Raw genomic sequence first — 15,483 nt, forward strand, 5'->3', positions numbered from 1 at the left:
GTTGTTTCTATGGGATTAGTGCTGAGACTGCACCACCATGTTGTGTTATGATCAGTTTATTTTCTAGCATCTAAAAGTAGATTAACTGTCCATCCTTGAGTAAAAATTAGGATCACGGAAATATTTTCCTAGTATGACCAATCATTATTTAAGGTTATAGTATGGTTTCACTGTTGTTGCATAGATTTGGACTTAGTTGCTGTGGAAAACCTGATGCTGATGGCGTTTCCTTGCCTTGCCTTACTTGGCTCATCTGGACTCAGCCGAATCTACATTTCTACTGATGTGATTGTGTGTGTGTGTGTGTGTGTGTGTGTGTGTGTGTGTGTGTGTGTGTGTGTGTGTGTGTGTGTGTGTGTGTGTGTGTGTGTGTGTGTGTGTGTGTTTAAACTGTTATTGGAATTTGGGGTAATTTTAATTCTGTAAAGCACTTCGAGTCACACTTTGCTTGAAAAGCGCTTTATAAATAAAATGATTGATTGATTAGCTCAAATTTTAAATTCAGATGTGCTTATAAAGAGATTAAGTCATACTCACCTAACAGTTGAGAGTCCAGGATTTAGAAATTTCTTTTACTTTTTAATCAACTCTTTAATCAACTTGATTAAAATTCATTTTGGCAGTTTTGTAGAATCTCAAGCGGACAGGAAAACAAACAAACAAACAAACAAACAAACAGAACCTGGTTCCACCTCGGTTTTTGCCTTGGCAGAGAAAATGTTTTCTTTCTGCCGATGTCCTGTGAAAACTGCTCCAATCCATTGAGTTTGTGCCGTCAGTCAACTTCGCAAAAACTATTTGTGTGACTTTATTTTATTTTATCTTTTTGATGCAGCTGACGGTCAAAGTGTTGGTTTTTAAGGTTTTTGTGGATCAGGTGAATAAAATGATTGAGTCGCTCTGAGTGATGCTTTTGTCTTCCAGTTAAAAGCCAAAACAAACCATCATCTATCACCTCATTTCCTCTGCGTTATCTAAATGTTATCACCTCCCATCCTTTACAGGACCTTTGCATTAATGAGGGAACTATGGCGATTTTATCTCTGAAACTCTCCCTCTGTGGACCATTAGCTGTTAATGGTATTAATAAAAGATCTTTTGCTTTAGGCCACAACATGGGACTTATTAAAAGGTGAAAGAAGAGTGTTGGCTTGGACAAAAATAGGTTCTCCCAGTTTAACCGAGCACATCTCTGCTCCAGTGTGTCTATCAGTAACAGACTCCTAGGCAAATGAAGTTAATGGTGGGAGACAAAAAGCAGCTCAAAGTTTTAATGGGGGCCTTTTATGTTACTGTAACATATGGAGAGTGCTACGCTGGGTGGCAACAAAACTGTCGGGGTCTTTCTGTTCCATTAGCAACTAAAACACTGCTTTTATATGAGGCTTTTTTTTTTGCCAGATGTTCCCATACTGTTTGTTTGACTTCCCAGGTTACATTTCACTGGCCACCATTCCGCTTCGTAATAAATGACACGTATTGAATTCATTATAATGCCTAAATAATGGTACTTGTCATTTATCTGTTATTACCCAGTTTCTGAACTTTGTTCCAAAGCAGGAGCTAAATAGGAAGCATAAACATGGTGGTGCAGTGAGGAAAAAAGTTTAGGTGTTAAAACTTAAGATTGGAAGACTTTAGCTGAGGGAAGCGAAAGTTTTAGAACTCTTTATTTGCCAGAAGGCTATTACACACCATCATTTTAGTTTTGCATTTAACCATTTCAAGTTGCAATGGAACTAAAAGAATTAAAGGACCCATTTTTAAAATACTGAAAATATGATCGCCACTCCGAGTTTAACATGCAGGCAACGTTCAAATTACGGGGGAGCTAGGAGGAGCTCGGCTCCCCCGAAAGGGTGGTGGGCTTCCCAGGAAGGTCTCAACATATACATCCAGGGTTAGCCTGAGAAATGATCCATCCTTCCCCCCAGCCTGTGCACTCACTGCATTATAATGGTGATTGGATGAAGGAGTGTCGCGCCCCTACTGGTGTAATAATGAAGGTGATCAGACGGCGTTCTCACTGGGCTCCCCTGGAAGCCTGTGTGTTTAATTTGAGTCCTGCATGCAGGCTGAACGTGAACAAGAATAAGACTTGTCATACAGCCTCTTCCTTACACATTTCCTTATTGATCCAATAGAAATGAACCATGTCACCAAGTGGGTGGGGCCGAGCCTGGGTAAAAAACAAATGTATGAGATTCGGGGCCCTTTTTCTTTTCTTTTTTTTTTTTTGTCTGTTGATAGAAAACAGATGGAGAAATGCTCCAATTAGACAGCCAGTCAATTTTACGTCACATTGAAAATTCATGCTTGTAACTGGGGAAAGCTGTTGTTGATTTAGCAACCAGGAGAGAGCAGAGCAGGCTAATAGGAACTAGCCATTAGCTAGCAATTAGCATTAGCAACTCCATAACACGGCAAAACTCCTTCAGGTTTGAGTTATTGGTGGAGATAAAACACCCACGCTGCAGAGAAAACTGAACAGCGGTAGAGTCCTGTTGCTGTTAGCCAATCAGAGGCAAGATGTCCGAATATCAGGAAATAGGACTCCAAACCCCAACCCTGCTGACTTCAGCTCACTTCTACTCTCACTTCTAGTTCTTGAAACAGGAGCTCTAGAGCTTTTTCCCCTCTGAGATCAACTCACTAGGCATTCATGTGTAACAGAGACCACTACACATGTATTGAAAAAACTAGTGAACTTGGTCTTTAATTAATTAGGCCCAAAATCCCAGTATGTGAGTGACATATCAGATTGTATGTATTAAGGAGTTACATTTCTGCCAATAGTTAGCATCATCAATTAGATTTTTTTTCTTACCTTAAGCTAAACTAATCTATTATAAATACTTCCATCTGTTGCCAAGTACAGTATATCATACTACCACACAGACCAAAGCTTGTTGTTATAGCTGCAAACAGACTTTGCACACGACATCTTGCACTCCAATTTAACAATGAGCAAATGTAAAAAGTTTTTTTTACACATTTGAAAAACAAATGAGGAGTGTAAAATAAATCAGGCATATAATTGCAATGAGTGGAACAAGTGAAGTGACACAAGCCTTGTAATAAGTTCCCTCCTGCATATCTCCCCACTCTACCTCCCTCTCTTTGTCTGCGTTATTGAACTGACACGACTGCAAACAGCTAATTACCAATATGACATTTTCTTTCTTGCTAATTGCTAAAATAAGCTGCTTGTTCTTCACCACAAAAGACTCATCTGACACAAATCAAATGTTTTTTCAACTGAGTAACATTCGGAAGTCTGGTATTTTGGATATAAAGAAGGTATATAAATAGTTGCGGTACAATGCAGCTCAGTCAGTGATGTATTTTGTTCCTCAGGGAACATGTGCAGAACTGTAATGGTTTCTTCACTGACAGTTAAATGCATCTTTTTAGGTGTGTGGTGGGTTGTGTGTCTGTGTAAATGTGAATCAGTGGTTCTGCAGGTATTTCTTAGAAAAGGATGCAGGTGATCACTGATTGTGTTTGAGATATTTTCCTTTACAACAGTGCAGCTCACAGTTAGACCTTTGACTGATGTAATGTCACTGATCAGTCAGTGACTTGATACAACCTGCTGGGTTCCTTATATAGGAAACTTTTTTCTGATTGGCTTAACGAACTGACCTGTACTGGAATGTTTACTATGTGAAGTGCCTTGAGATGACTTTTGTCGTGATTTGGCGCCATATAAATAGAATTGAATAGAATAGAATAGAATAGAATAGAATAGAATAGAATAGAATAGAATAGAATAGAATAGAATAGAATAGATATGTGAAGTCAGCTGCGTAACTGTACCAGGATAGAAACCCATGCAGGTCCAGGTGCAGGTCCACTTTGACAGTCATGGTAGTTTACTTTTACTCTGCAACAAATAACAAAAACTTTTTTTTTCATGATCAAGTTACCCATTATGTTTGTTTTCCAACTCAATGAAATGTTTAACGGTGTGAAAACTAAAAAAAACTATTTTAATGATTATTTCTGATTATAGTCAGTCACTCTGAGTTTTTCATGCAGGCTGAACCTGAAAATAGTCTCCTACACCTATCTCCTGCATTAGCTTCTGATAGAAAATAGACGATGAAATTCAATACTTAAAAAATTCTGACAGATCTACGTCACACTGTGCCTTAGCACTCATGGACTCACCCGTCTTGACTCGCGACAGGGAAGGCTGTTGCTGGTTAAGCATCCAGGAAACAGCAGAGAACGTCTCGGCTAGTAGAAGCTAACCCTTAGCATTAGCAACTCTACCACACAGCAGAACTCCTTCAGACTTGTGTTATTTATGGAACAAAAACATCAGCGTTGCAGAGCAAATGGAGTCAGTGGTTATCCAATCAGAGGAGAGATGTCCAAATATCAGGAAATACATTTAAAAATCCTGCCGTGTTAAGCTATCCTTTGATGTGGTTCTTGAAACAAGCACATCTGCATTTGCTGATTTCTTATGCAGATGATATTAAACTGTTCATTAACGTTTTCCAACAGAGTGATGTATTTAATATATGATTGAGTAAATCCATGAATGATGTATAACACTAATACTAGTGATAACCCCCAAAAATATTGATAATACATTTAGACAGCAGAAAAAACTGGTACTGCTAATGGCTCTGCTGCTTGTGCATTAGTTTAATACGTAGAAATTAATTTAGCTAATTTTAAAGACTTTTTGAAAATGTGTTGATTTTTTTAAACTGTGAAATTTTCTTCCCCAGCAATCACAATATAAAATCATTCCACCATTCTCTCTCTGTAAAAAATAAAAAGATCAAACTGAGAAAAAAATAAACATAGGTTTGAGTGACTTTGGATTAAACTAAACAGGCATTGCTTTGCTAGAAATGGTAACAGGGAAACAGATGTGCGACAGATTTCAGGAGATAATTGTCCATGTTTGCATGAAAATACTTGTTTCCAACTCTGTCAGCCTAAATTCTAGATGTTCCACGGAGAACGCGTAACAAAGCTGTTGCTTAATGAGAAATCTCACTTTGATATCTAACAGTATGAATGCCAAATTGGATGTAAGCTCTCCTCGTGCTTACAGACTAGTCAGTGGATAGTGGACTGTAAAATAAACTTATCGTGTCCTTAAAGCCTGATTCATGCTTCTCCGTCTGCGTCAGTGCGGAGCCGAGGATAACTAGCGGCAGACAAGGAGAAGCTTGAAGAATACCTCGCGAAAAAACTCTAAAATATGAACCTTTAATTCTCCCGTGACTGGAGGAGTGAAAAGATGCGCAGCAAGCGTTTTATTTGTGGACGGAAATGACAGAAAACGTGGGTTTAGAGGTGGCGAGCGCATGAAGAGGTGGAGGAATGAGAGACAAATATGTCCATGTTACAAAGTCTCTTATATACAAAAAACACAATTTAGACACACTATCTTGGACCGATACATGACAGGATACCACAGAAAAGCGCTACACCCTCTGTGGTCCTGCCGGGCAATTGCTTTGCAACACTCTCCAGGAGACGGAGAAGTATGAAAGCAAAACGCTTCCGTCAATCCGTGCGTGTCTGTCCCTTGCGGAGCTGACGGAGAAGCATGAACCAGGCTTAAGATGGATGTAAATGCAACAGGAGCTTGGACCTGCTGCAGACGGTAAATACTAATAATATTCTTAATATTGCTCAGATATGGCAGTTTAATCAGCAATAATACACAAAAGTAGAGAAGAGTTTCATCACAATCACCAGTTATACTTCTCTGATTAATCATTTTAAAGTCACTGTCTGGAGTTTCCCCCTTTTCAGGAATTAGGTTTGATTTTCAGAAATCCATAAAAGAGAATATCTTATCGTGTTCTGTGATATAATGTAGGAAATTTGTCTGTTTTTCTGCTAAATCGGCCCCCTGTCCCATGACAGGGGGCCGATTTAGCAGATGTCCCAGAGCTCCATGCAATATGAAATGAGCACAAGTCAGCAGTAACAAATTTTATTAAAACTACCGCTTAGGTACAGACAATAATCACAGCGCGTCCTTTAGCATTTAAGGATGTACTTCGGTTGATGCTAAGTTGGCGAGCTTTCTCATGGACAAGTAAGTCTTCTCCAGGTCAGGGATGAGGTCCTTCCTCAAGTGGAGGAGTTTAAGTATCTCAGGGTCTTGTTCATGAGTGAGGGTGGAGCGTGAGATTGATTGGCGAATTGGTGCTGCGTCTGTAGTGATGAGGGTGTTGTACCAATTGTCGTGATGAAGAAAAAGCTGAGCCAGAAGGCGAAGCTCTCGATTTACCGGTCGATCTACGTTCCTACCCTCACCTATGGTCACAAGCTTTAGGTAGTGACCGAAAGGATGAGATCACGAGTACAAACGGCCAAAATGAGCTTTCTTTGTAGGGTGTCTGGGTTCTCCCTGAGAGATAGGGTGAGAAGCTCAGCCATCAGGGAGGGACTCGGAGTAGAGTCGCTGCTCCTCCACATCAAGAGGAACAAGTTGAGGTGGCTTGGGCATCTAGTTAGGATGCCTCGTGGATGCCTCCCTGTCGGGAGGAGACCCAAGGGAAGACCCAGAGCACGCTGGAGGAACTGTGTCTGTTGGCTGGCCAGAAATCCTAGACCTTGGTAAAAAAAAAATTAATGCAACACTGGATGGAAATAAATCAGGTGACATTTCAGAAGCTTATCGACACAATGCCACAGCGAATGTGTGCCGTAATCAATGCTAAAGGCTAGTGTGTGACCTTATTTTTTTGAGTGGTGACTCATTTTTGGGCCAAGCTGTGTGATAAAGTGCATTTTCTCCTAGGAAAACATCATAAATACACTAAAATTGAGCGAAAAATGAAACTATTGTCCAATGATTGAGATAAAAGAGCTACCCTGAGATTGTTAATATACTGTACACCAATCTAGAGTGAAAACCATTCTGTCACTTAAAAAAGTTGACACACGAGCCTCTTGCTGAACCGTGAACCAAATAAAATGAAAATGAAAAATGACCTTCACTTTTCTGAGTCAGAGGACTCCAAAGCATTTTACACTACAGTGAATCATTCATCCAGTCACACGTTAAGGGTGTGTTTCCCAGGGCACACTGACAGAAGCTGGCTGCCCCATACAGGCAGACCACCCCCAGCAGGCAAGGAGGATGAAGTGTCTCGCCCAAGGACGCAACGACGGACAGAGCCTGGGATCAAATCGGCAGACATCCCGTTACAGGATGAGCTCCTCACCCCTGAGCCACAGTCGCCCCTAAATGCATCCACTCATCTTTGAAAACTAACTTGTCTAAATCATTTTTTGCATATTTAAATAATGTTTAGGCAACATTACATAACACCCCCTTCTGCTTCTCCAATGATGACAGTGATGGACGACGCCGGCTTCACCCTTCACAACCTGTGATTGCCTTTTAGCCTTTAGCTGACTTGCTAATGTTGACAAAAAGCTAGAAAATCAAAGATCGCGAGAAAGCAAAACTGCCAAGTAAGTTGTTTATTAGAAAATGGATGTATCTGCTCCTTCTTTGATGTTGTATAGCGGACTGTCCCATCGACTGAAATCTGTAGAGATGAATACATCATGTTCATTGTTCTGATTGGTCCTAGCCTGTCTACCTGCGTGCAGAGCTAGTTTGAAAGAAAACCATAGATTCTGCTCCACGACTGAGATCTATTTTTGGGTCATGGCCATCCTTTATATTTGCATATGTAGAATGGCATGCTAGGTTAGTTTAATGTAGTAAATCAGCACGTTTTAGCATCATACATCTCTTGCAATCCTAATAGAACCCACCAGCTGGCGTCTGTTTTCCTGTGCAATAATTTTACACACAGACACACAGACACACACACACACACACACACACACACACACACACGATCTAAACAGGACATGACCTTGTATAATGTAACCTACATAAATAATCTGTACCGTCTATACATCCTCATGTTGCTCTTTTTCCATGTAACGTCAGTGAGATTTTGAGGGTCTGTTGACAAAGCAGAGGTCTTACTTGAACCACCAAGGAGAAAAATAATGCAACCTAAACCTGATAAGCATTGCATTTTTCTGTAATTGAATAATACATCCAGGATATGGTGCTCTCCTCGTCTTACCTCCCATCTGGAATCAGGCCAGTTTGTGAAAATGTTGATAGAGAAAAAAGAAAATAGATTTTTAAAGAGTTCTGTCTGCTGAGCCTGAATATGTAAGGTACAGCTGGTTATTAGTCCAGCTCTGACATTAACAAGACACGACAACCATGTTAATATGAAATAAATGAGATACTTGAAATAGTCTAAAAACGATAAACTGACACCTGCTCAAAGCTAACAAAGTACTTTAGTATTACACAAGTGTGATGTCTACTATGAGAAAATAAAAACGCTATTAGAGCAAGTTGGCAGTTCACCGGCAATTCGTTCATGCAGAAGTTAACTGTGATTGGTTTCACATTAGATATTATACAGCTATTAATGAACGTACACCATGAAAGGTCAAATCTCTCTCTCTCTCTCTCTCTCTCTCTCTCTCTCTCTCTCTCTCTCTCTCTCTCTCTCTCTCTCTCTCTCTCTCTCTCTCTCTCTCTCTCTCTCTCTCTCTCTCTCTCTCTCTCTCTCTCTCTCTCTCTCTCTCTCTCTCTCTCTCTCTCTCTCTCTCTCTCTCTCTCTCTCTCTCTCTCTCTCTCTCTCTCTCTCTCTCTCTCTCTCTCTCTCTCTCTCTCTCTCTCACACACACATCCCGAGTCACACGCTGGCACAGATGCAGATGCACCCATGCAAAGACAGTACACCATCAGCAGAAAGGTCATAGCACACAGTGTGTGAGAAAAAAGATATGTGAAGACGATTTGCTGCCTGTTGCCATGGAGCACTTCTCAAAGAGGACACACAAAGAAACACACCTACTAGGAAACATCCATCAATCTTAAAGTAGCAATCACATGTGCACAAACACATGCACGCACACACGCACACACACACACACACACACACACACACACACACACACACTTTATGTGTTGAAGGAATGCTGGTACCTTTCAAGAACAACATTACCAGTTTGTTACCAAGTTTAGGGCTGGGTAAATTAGAAATCAGCCCTCTTCCAGAGACGAAATGAAAAAGTGTGGAATCAGCTGGTTGACTCTAGAATGCTAAAGGACAAGAATGGTAAATGGGCTGTATTTATTAGGGATGGACAATATATCGGCATCAATATCGGTATCGGCCGATGTTAGTCATTTTTAACATATCGGTATCGGTTCGATAAATAAAACTGGGCCGATATTAACAACCGATATTTTTTCCACCTCGTATCCATTTGCTTGCCTGTTACAGAGGGTGAGGGGAGTGGTGTGTATTTGTTCAGTCATGTGAACAGTGAATGAAATCATCTCCGAACCGTAAATGCGTGTGGTGTGTACATGATAACATAAATTCAGCTTTACTAATTTTCTTTCTATACAAAATCTGCAGATTTTAGAAGCATTAATGTCGGTATATCGGTATCAGCAAATATCGGTTATCGGCCATAACAGTGATCTCAATATTGGTTATCGGATATCAGTATCGGCCCAAAATTTTCATATCGGTGCATCACTAGTATTTATACAGCGCCTTCTAGGGTTTTCCAACCACCTATAGTGCTTCACATCTAGCCAGTCATTCACCCGTGCGCACGCTGGTGATGATGAGCTACAACATAGCCACCGCTGCCCTGGGGCACAATGACAGAGGCAAGGCTGCCTTACTCAGGTGCCACCGGTCCCTCCAATCACCAACAGGCAAGGAGGGTGAAGTGATTTCCCCAAGGACACAACAGCAGAATTCTCTGCCTGGAGCCGAGATCAATCCTACAACCTTCCGATTACTGGAGAACCTGCTCTACCTCCTGAGGTACTCATAATGAACATGCTTAAAACATAAAGGCTTGAAAATTATACTAAATCAACAATTTCTGAATAAACTGGAGAGAAAAAAACAGCACAAGAATTTAAACACTTCCCTAATTTTGCAACGTGGCTTCTTTATTTAACTGATGTGTGTTTTTTCTCCATGATTTATTCTCAGCTATTGTTCTTTAGGGTCACTGGAGACGCTCTGTTCATTGGTCACTTGTTTCATGATAAATGACATAATGAAACCATTACTGCAACTATAATCTGTACAGGGTGTTTCCTTCTCCTTTCAGCTGCTGGCTAGATTGCTGCAGCGACCTGAAGTTCAGTAAAAATCAGCAGAGGCAACATTGATCCCAATAAGGGACTGACGATCACTTGTGCTGAGTTGGGATCGATACTGTAGTTCCAATGTAAACAGAGCATGGAGGCTGTCCTGCTGGAACATGTGGAAACACACCGGGAGAAACGGAGAGGGGAAATGTTCTTATCTGAGGAGACTAATAAATTTAATTGTTTACAATCATTTCATTTTGATATGCGTTTATGAGCTATATTCACGGGAAGCCTGTAGCGTAGAACTTGTGTGTATTAGTACCATTGAGAGGCAGAGAAGAGCTTCGAAAAGCTCATAAACTGGTATCATCTTCCCACAGATGCCCAGTTAGCTGACTGGCCATTACTCCAAAGTGGCAGAAAAGGGCAATTTAGGAGCCCTGGATGGGTTTGATAGGTACTGTTGGAACTGGATGCTGTGTCAGAGTAAATCCATATCATTTTTAAACCAGATTTTCTCTATTAGAAGTGAGATCTACTTTGCAATTCTGTGAAATAATACAGCTAAGCCCATAAAGAGGACTCAAACCTTCCCTAAACCCATTAAAAGATGAATTTTCAGACAGTTAATGAAATGTGGAATTTACTTAATCGAGTTAAATCAACTGGTTCCACCATACTTATGAGGAATATTCATTTGCTTTTACTGTGTAAATTACACCTTAACGGCATGTATTCATACAAAGCCTTCTTAGGGATCTACAACCCTCCATTGCACTTCACAACACAATCAGTCACTCACACGCTGGCGATGATGGGCTACGATGTAACCACAGCTGCACTGGGGCACACTGACAAAGGTGGGGCCTGCTGAACACAGGCAACATCTGTGTCGAAGCCGGGTTTGAACCTGAAACCTTCCGATTACTGGACAAGCCGCTCTACCATGGGCTACAGCTGTCCCATCCCACTTTCCATTCAGTTCATATAAGTAAAATCAACATTGTATTTATTATAAACACTTTTCATCTGAAACGTTCTCTGATGGGAATTTTCTTGTGATGACTTCCTGTCTCAGTGCTTTCGCACTTGTAGCCTAAAAAAGGAATAAATGAATACATTTTGCAGGTTTTACTCATGAAAGTTCCTGATACCCAAAAACTTGAAATGCACCAAAGAGATGCTTTGTTGGACCCATTCTGACTTGTATTTTGCCACAAACCATGACATTTACATTTAAGTTATTTAACAAACTAAGTTTGCAGGACTTCCTATAAATTCAGCTACATTCATCATCCGAACAGCAAAGCTAAAAAAGTTTCTGCAACTATTTTTATGAGAAATGGGCTAGAAGTCAAACATCAAGGTCAATACCGCTCAATCAATCCCCCCACAGACTCCGGGCAGTGTCCTCCATTAGCGGGCCCCTGAGTCCATCACTCACCTTGCGCAGAGGCAGCGACTCCTCTCCTCTCCACGGAACCGACAACCATCCAACTGCTCCGTCTTCACCCCTCTAACGCACCTGTTCCTTTAAAATCCCTCAAATCTCAGCGAGAGCCAGCCGCTCTCCCTCGATTATCGCTTATTTCTGCTTTTATTTGTCGTTTTAAAAAAAATGAGCGCGGCGTCCTCTGTTCGAAATAACAAGAAGGTGAAATAAAAGGAGAGAAAGTCCCTCGCGCGGCTTTCTGGTCGTGACGCGCGTGTCCTCCAACGACTTCTCCGGATGGATCCGAGGTATCACGGAGGTGAGAAGAAAGGGAGGTCTGTTGATACCATCCACTTAACTCCAGCCAACAGGCGAACAGCGGAGGGAGGAAGAGGAGAAGGAAGTGTGAGCAGCAGCAGCCTTCACCGAGATGAATGAAACACACAAAGCGCTCTCGGCTCTTCCACGGAGCGCGCGACAGCGTTCGGTGCTCGATTTGCTCCGTGAGTGAGTAGGAGCACTGGTCGAGTGAGTGGGTCTTCTCTCCACGCGCCAAAATGAAACCTCACACCAACGGAGACGCTTAGATTCCTGCGACATTGTGACACTGATGGATGGTTGGCTCTTCAGATCCGTCAGGAACACCTGCTCCCTAACAACAAGTTAGAGAAAAAACCCAAACAGTCGCAGGATCAGACAGGGACGGGTCATCATAACAGGTGAATCACACCTGAAAGAGACTGTCAAGCAGGTGTAAAAGATTCAGACGTGAGAAAAATGAAAATGTTGTGATTTTTCTGCACTGGAACCTTCATTCACCTTTTTTCATTAAAAGGTGCATCTAAAACATAGAATATTATGGAAATGGGTTTTCAATTCAGAAAGTGAAAACTAAAGATTCATTACAGACTGTATTTCTTGTGATCTAACACTGAAACCCCACATTTCAATTCATGTTTATTTATATGGCGCCAAATCGCGACAAGAGTCGTCTCAAGGTACTTCACATAGAAAACATTCCAATACAGGTCAGTTCATTAAGCCAATCAGAAAAAAGTTTCTTATATAAGGAACCCAGCTAATTGCATCAAGTCACTGACTAGTGTCAGAGTTTTTACAGCAATCCTCATAAAAGCAAGCATGTAGTGACAGTAGAGAGGAAAACTCCCTTTTAACAGGAAGAAACCTCCAGAAGATCCTGGCTCAGGACAGGTCCTTTTCAAAAACTTAGCATATTGCGATAAAGTTCATTATTTTCTGTAATGTACTGATAAACATTAGACTTTCATATTAGATTCATTACACACAACTGAAGTAGTTCAAGCCTTTTATTGTTTCTAATATTGATGATTGTGGCATACAGCTCATGAAAACCCAAAATTCCTATCTCAAAAAATTAGCATATTTCATCCGACCAATAAAAGAAAAGTGTTTTTAATACAAAAAAGTCAACCTTCAAATAATTATGGTCAGTTATGCACTCAATACTTGGTCGGGAATCCCTTTGCAGAAATGACTGCTTCAATGCGGTGTGGCATGGAGGCAATCAGCCTGTGGCACTGCTGAGGTGTTATGGAGGCCCAGGATGCTTCGATAGCGGCCTTAAGCTCATCCCGAGTGTTGGGTCTTGCGTCTCTCAACTTTCTCTTCACAATATCCCACAGATTCTCTATGGGGTTCAGGTAAGGAGAGTTGGCAGGCCAATTGAGCACAGTACTACCATGGTCAGTAAACCATTTACCAGTGGTTTTGGCACTGTGAGCAGGTGCCAGGTCGTGCTGAAAAATGAAATCTTCATCTCCATAAAGCTTTTCAGCAGATGGAAGCATGAAGTGCTTCAAAATCTCCTGATAGCTAGCTGCATTGACCATGCCCTTGATAAAACACAGTGTACCAACACCAGCAGCTGACATGGCAACCCAGACCATCACTGACTGTGGGTACTTGACACTGGACTTCAGGCTTTTTGGCATTTCCCTCTGTCCAGTCTTCCTCCAGACTCTGGCACCTTGATTTCCGAATGACATGGAAAATTTGCTTTCATCCGAAATAAGTACTTTGGACCACTGAGCAACAGTCCAGTGCTGCTTCTCTGTAGCCAAGGTCAGGCGCTTCTGCCTCTGTTTCTGGTTCAAAAGTGGCTTGACCTGCATGGGGAATGCGGCACCTGTAGCCCATTTCCTGCACACGCCTGTACATGGTGGCTCTGGATGTTTCTCCTCCAGACTCCGCAGGTCCCCCAAGGTCTCGAATCGGTCCTTCTCCACAATCTTCCTCAGGGTCCGGCCACCTCTTCTTGTTGTGCAGCATTTTCTGCCACACTTTTTCCTTCCCCCAGACTTCCCACTGAGGTGCCTTGATACAGCACTCTGGGAACAGCCTATTTGTTCAGAAATGTCGTACTGTGTCTTACACTCTTTCTTGAGGGTGTCAATGATGGCCTGCTGGACAGCAGTCAGGTCGGCAGTCTTACCCATGGTTGCAGTTTTGAGTAATGAACCAGGCTGGGAGTTTTTAAAAGCCTAAGGAATCTTTTGCAGGTGCTTAGAGTTAATCAGTTGATTCAGATGATTAGGTTAATAGCTCGTTTAGAGAACCTTTTCATGATATGTTAATTTTTGGAGAAAGGAATTTTGGGTTTTCATGAGCTGTATGCCAAAATCATCAATATTAGAAGCAATAAAAGGCTTGAACTACTTCAGTTGTGTGTAATAAATCTAATACATATGAAAGTCTAATGTTTATCAGTACATTATAGACAATAATGAACTTTATAACAATAAGCTATTTTTTTCAGAAGGACCTGTATAAGCAGCCATCCACCAGGACTCACTGGGGATCGAGAAGACAGAGCTGACACACACACACACACACACACACACACACACACACACACACACACACACACACACACACACACACACACACACACACACACACACACCATATATACCAAGTAGTGTTTCTATGGTCACGTTGTGATTTCTGCTGTAGATTTCTATTTGGTGACAATAAACTTTGTATTTATCCTAGTGAATCTATAACTAAACGGATAAACTAGTAGTAGCACATTCAATGTCAAAGAAAGTAAAATGTTATTATCAGGAGAGGGAGAATGTTTAAGTGGGTAGCAGCAGTGTTCACTGTCTCAGAAAATTAGAATATTACATAAAAAGATATTTAAAGAGTTTGTGTGATTTTATCATTAATCTTTGGAAATATCCGTCGGAATGTCATTGAATATTAATTGAATGACGCACTTTTGTCGGAAAATATTGGCGGCCTTGTAATTTAACCACACAGATTGGGTCTAAAATACATGGGAGCGGGTCCAAGCCTTTGGGCGATGCCATGTTTTCTTCTACAGGAGCCCATGAGGACAAAATGCATTTATTGATTTGTAACAAATGGTTTCAAAATGTTGCCGTTCATAAATGTTGTTGTTTTAAAAATGTACCTCTTCACTCATTGCCGGTTATGAGAGGGGTCGGACGTGCTTGTCATTTTGCTGGAAGTTGAAAGATCTGACGAAGTACCTTACTCGTTCGAACATTTCACTCCCAGTGATCCCAGTCTTACTTGAACACAAAAATACCGCTTGCTTACAAAGACTTATAAATGTACTGGCCCTATTTCCAGACAATGTGACAATGTGTATACATTGTCACTTTAAAAACAAAGTTCACTGAGAAACAATTTTTACTTTTTATTTTTTAACTATGATCTGTCACTCTGAGTTACCCCAGGTCTACACTGGGGTCATCATCAGCACAGCATCTCTACCGACTTCCTTGCAGGACTCGCCAAATCACCAAATCCTTCAAGACTTTGTCTGCCATGAAAGCAAAAAGAAAAAAATGTGATCCCATCCATGAAATAAAAACACACCGTTGCA

At 41.2% G+C, this 15,483-nt stretch overlaps 1 protein-coding gene across 2 annotated transcripts in view; it reads right to left on the bottom strand.

Moving 5' to 3' along the window:
* zgc:171482 (zinc finger protein) overlaps nt 1–11,921 on the bottom strand; it is a 135,728-nt gene extending 123,807 nt beyond the window's left edge. For both annotated transcript variants that reach the window (XM_015944349.3, XM_015944348.3), the window contains exon 1: nt 11,601–11,921. The gene's annotated coding sequence lies outside the window, so the exon portion shown is untranslated. The remainder of the gene's footprint in view (nt 1–11,600) is intronic.
* Between the last annotated feature and the right edge of the window lie 3,562 nt (nt 11,922–15,483).

This window comes from Nothobranchius furzeri, chromosome 12 (assembly GCF_043380555.1).
Source record: "Nothobranchius furzeri strain GRZ-AD chromosome 12, NfurGRZ-RIMD1, whole genome shotgun sequence".
Taxonomy (NCBI): domain Eukaryota; kingdom Metazoa; phylum Chordata; class Actinopteri; order Cyprinodontiformes; family Nothobranchiidae; genus Nothobranchius; species Nothobranchius furzeri.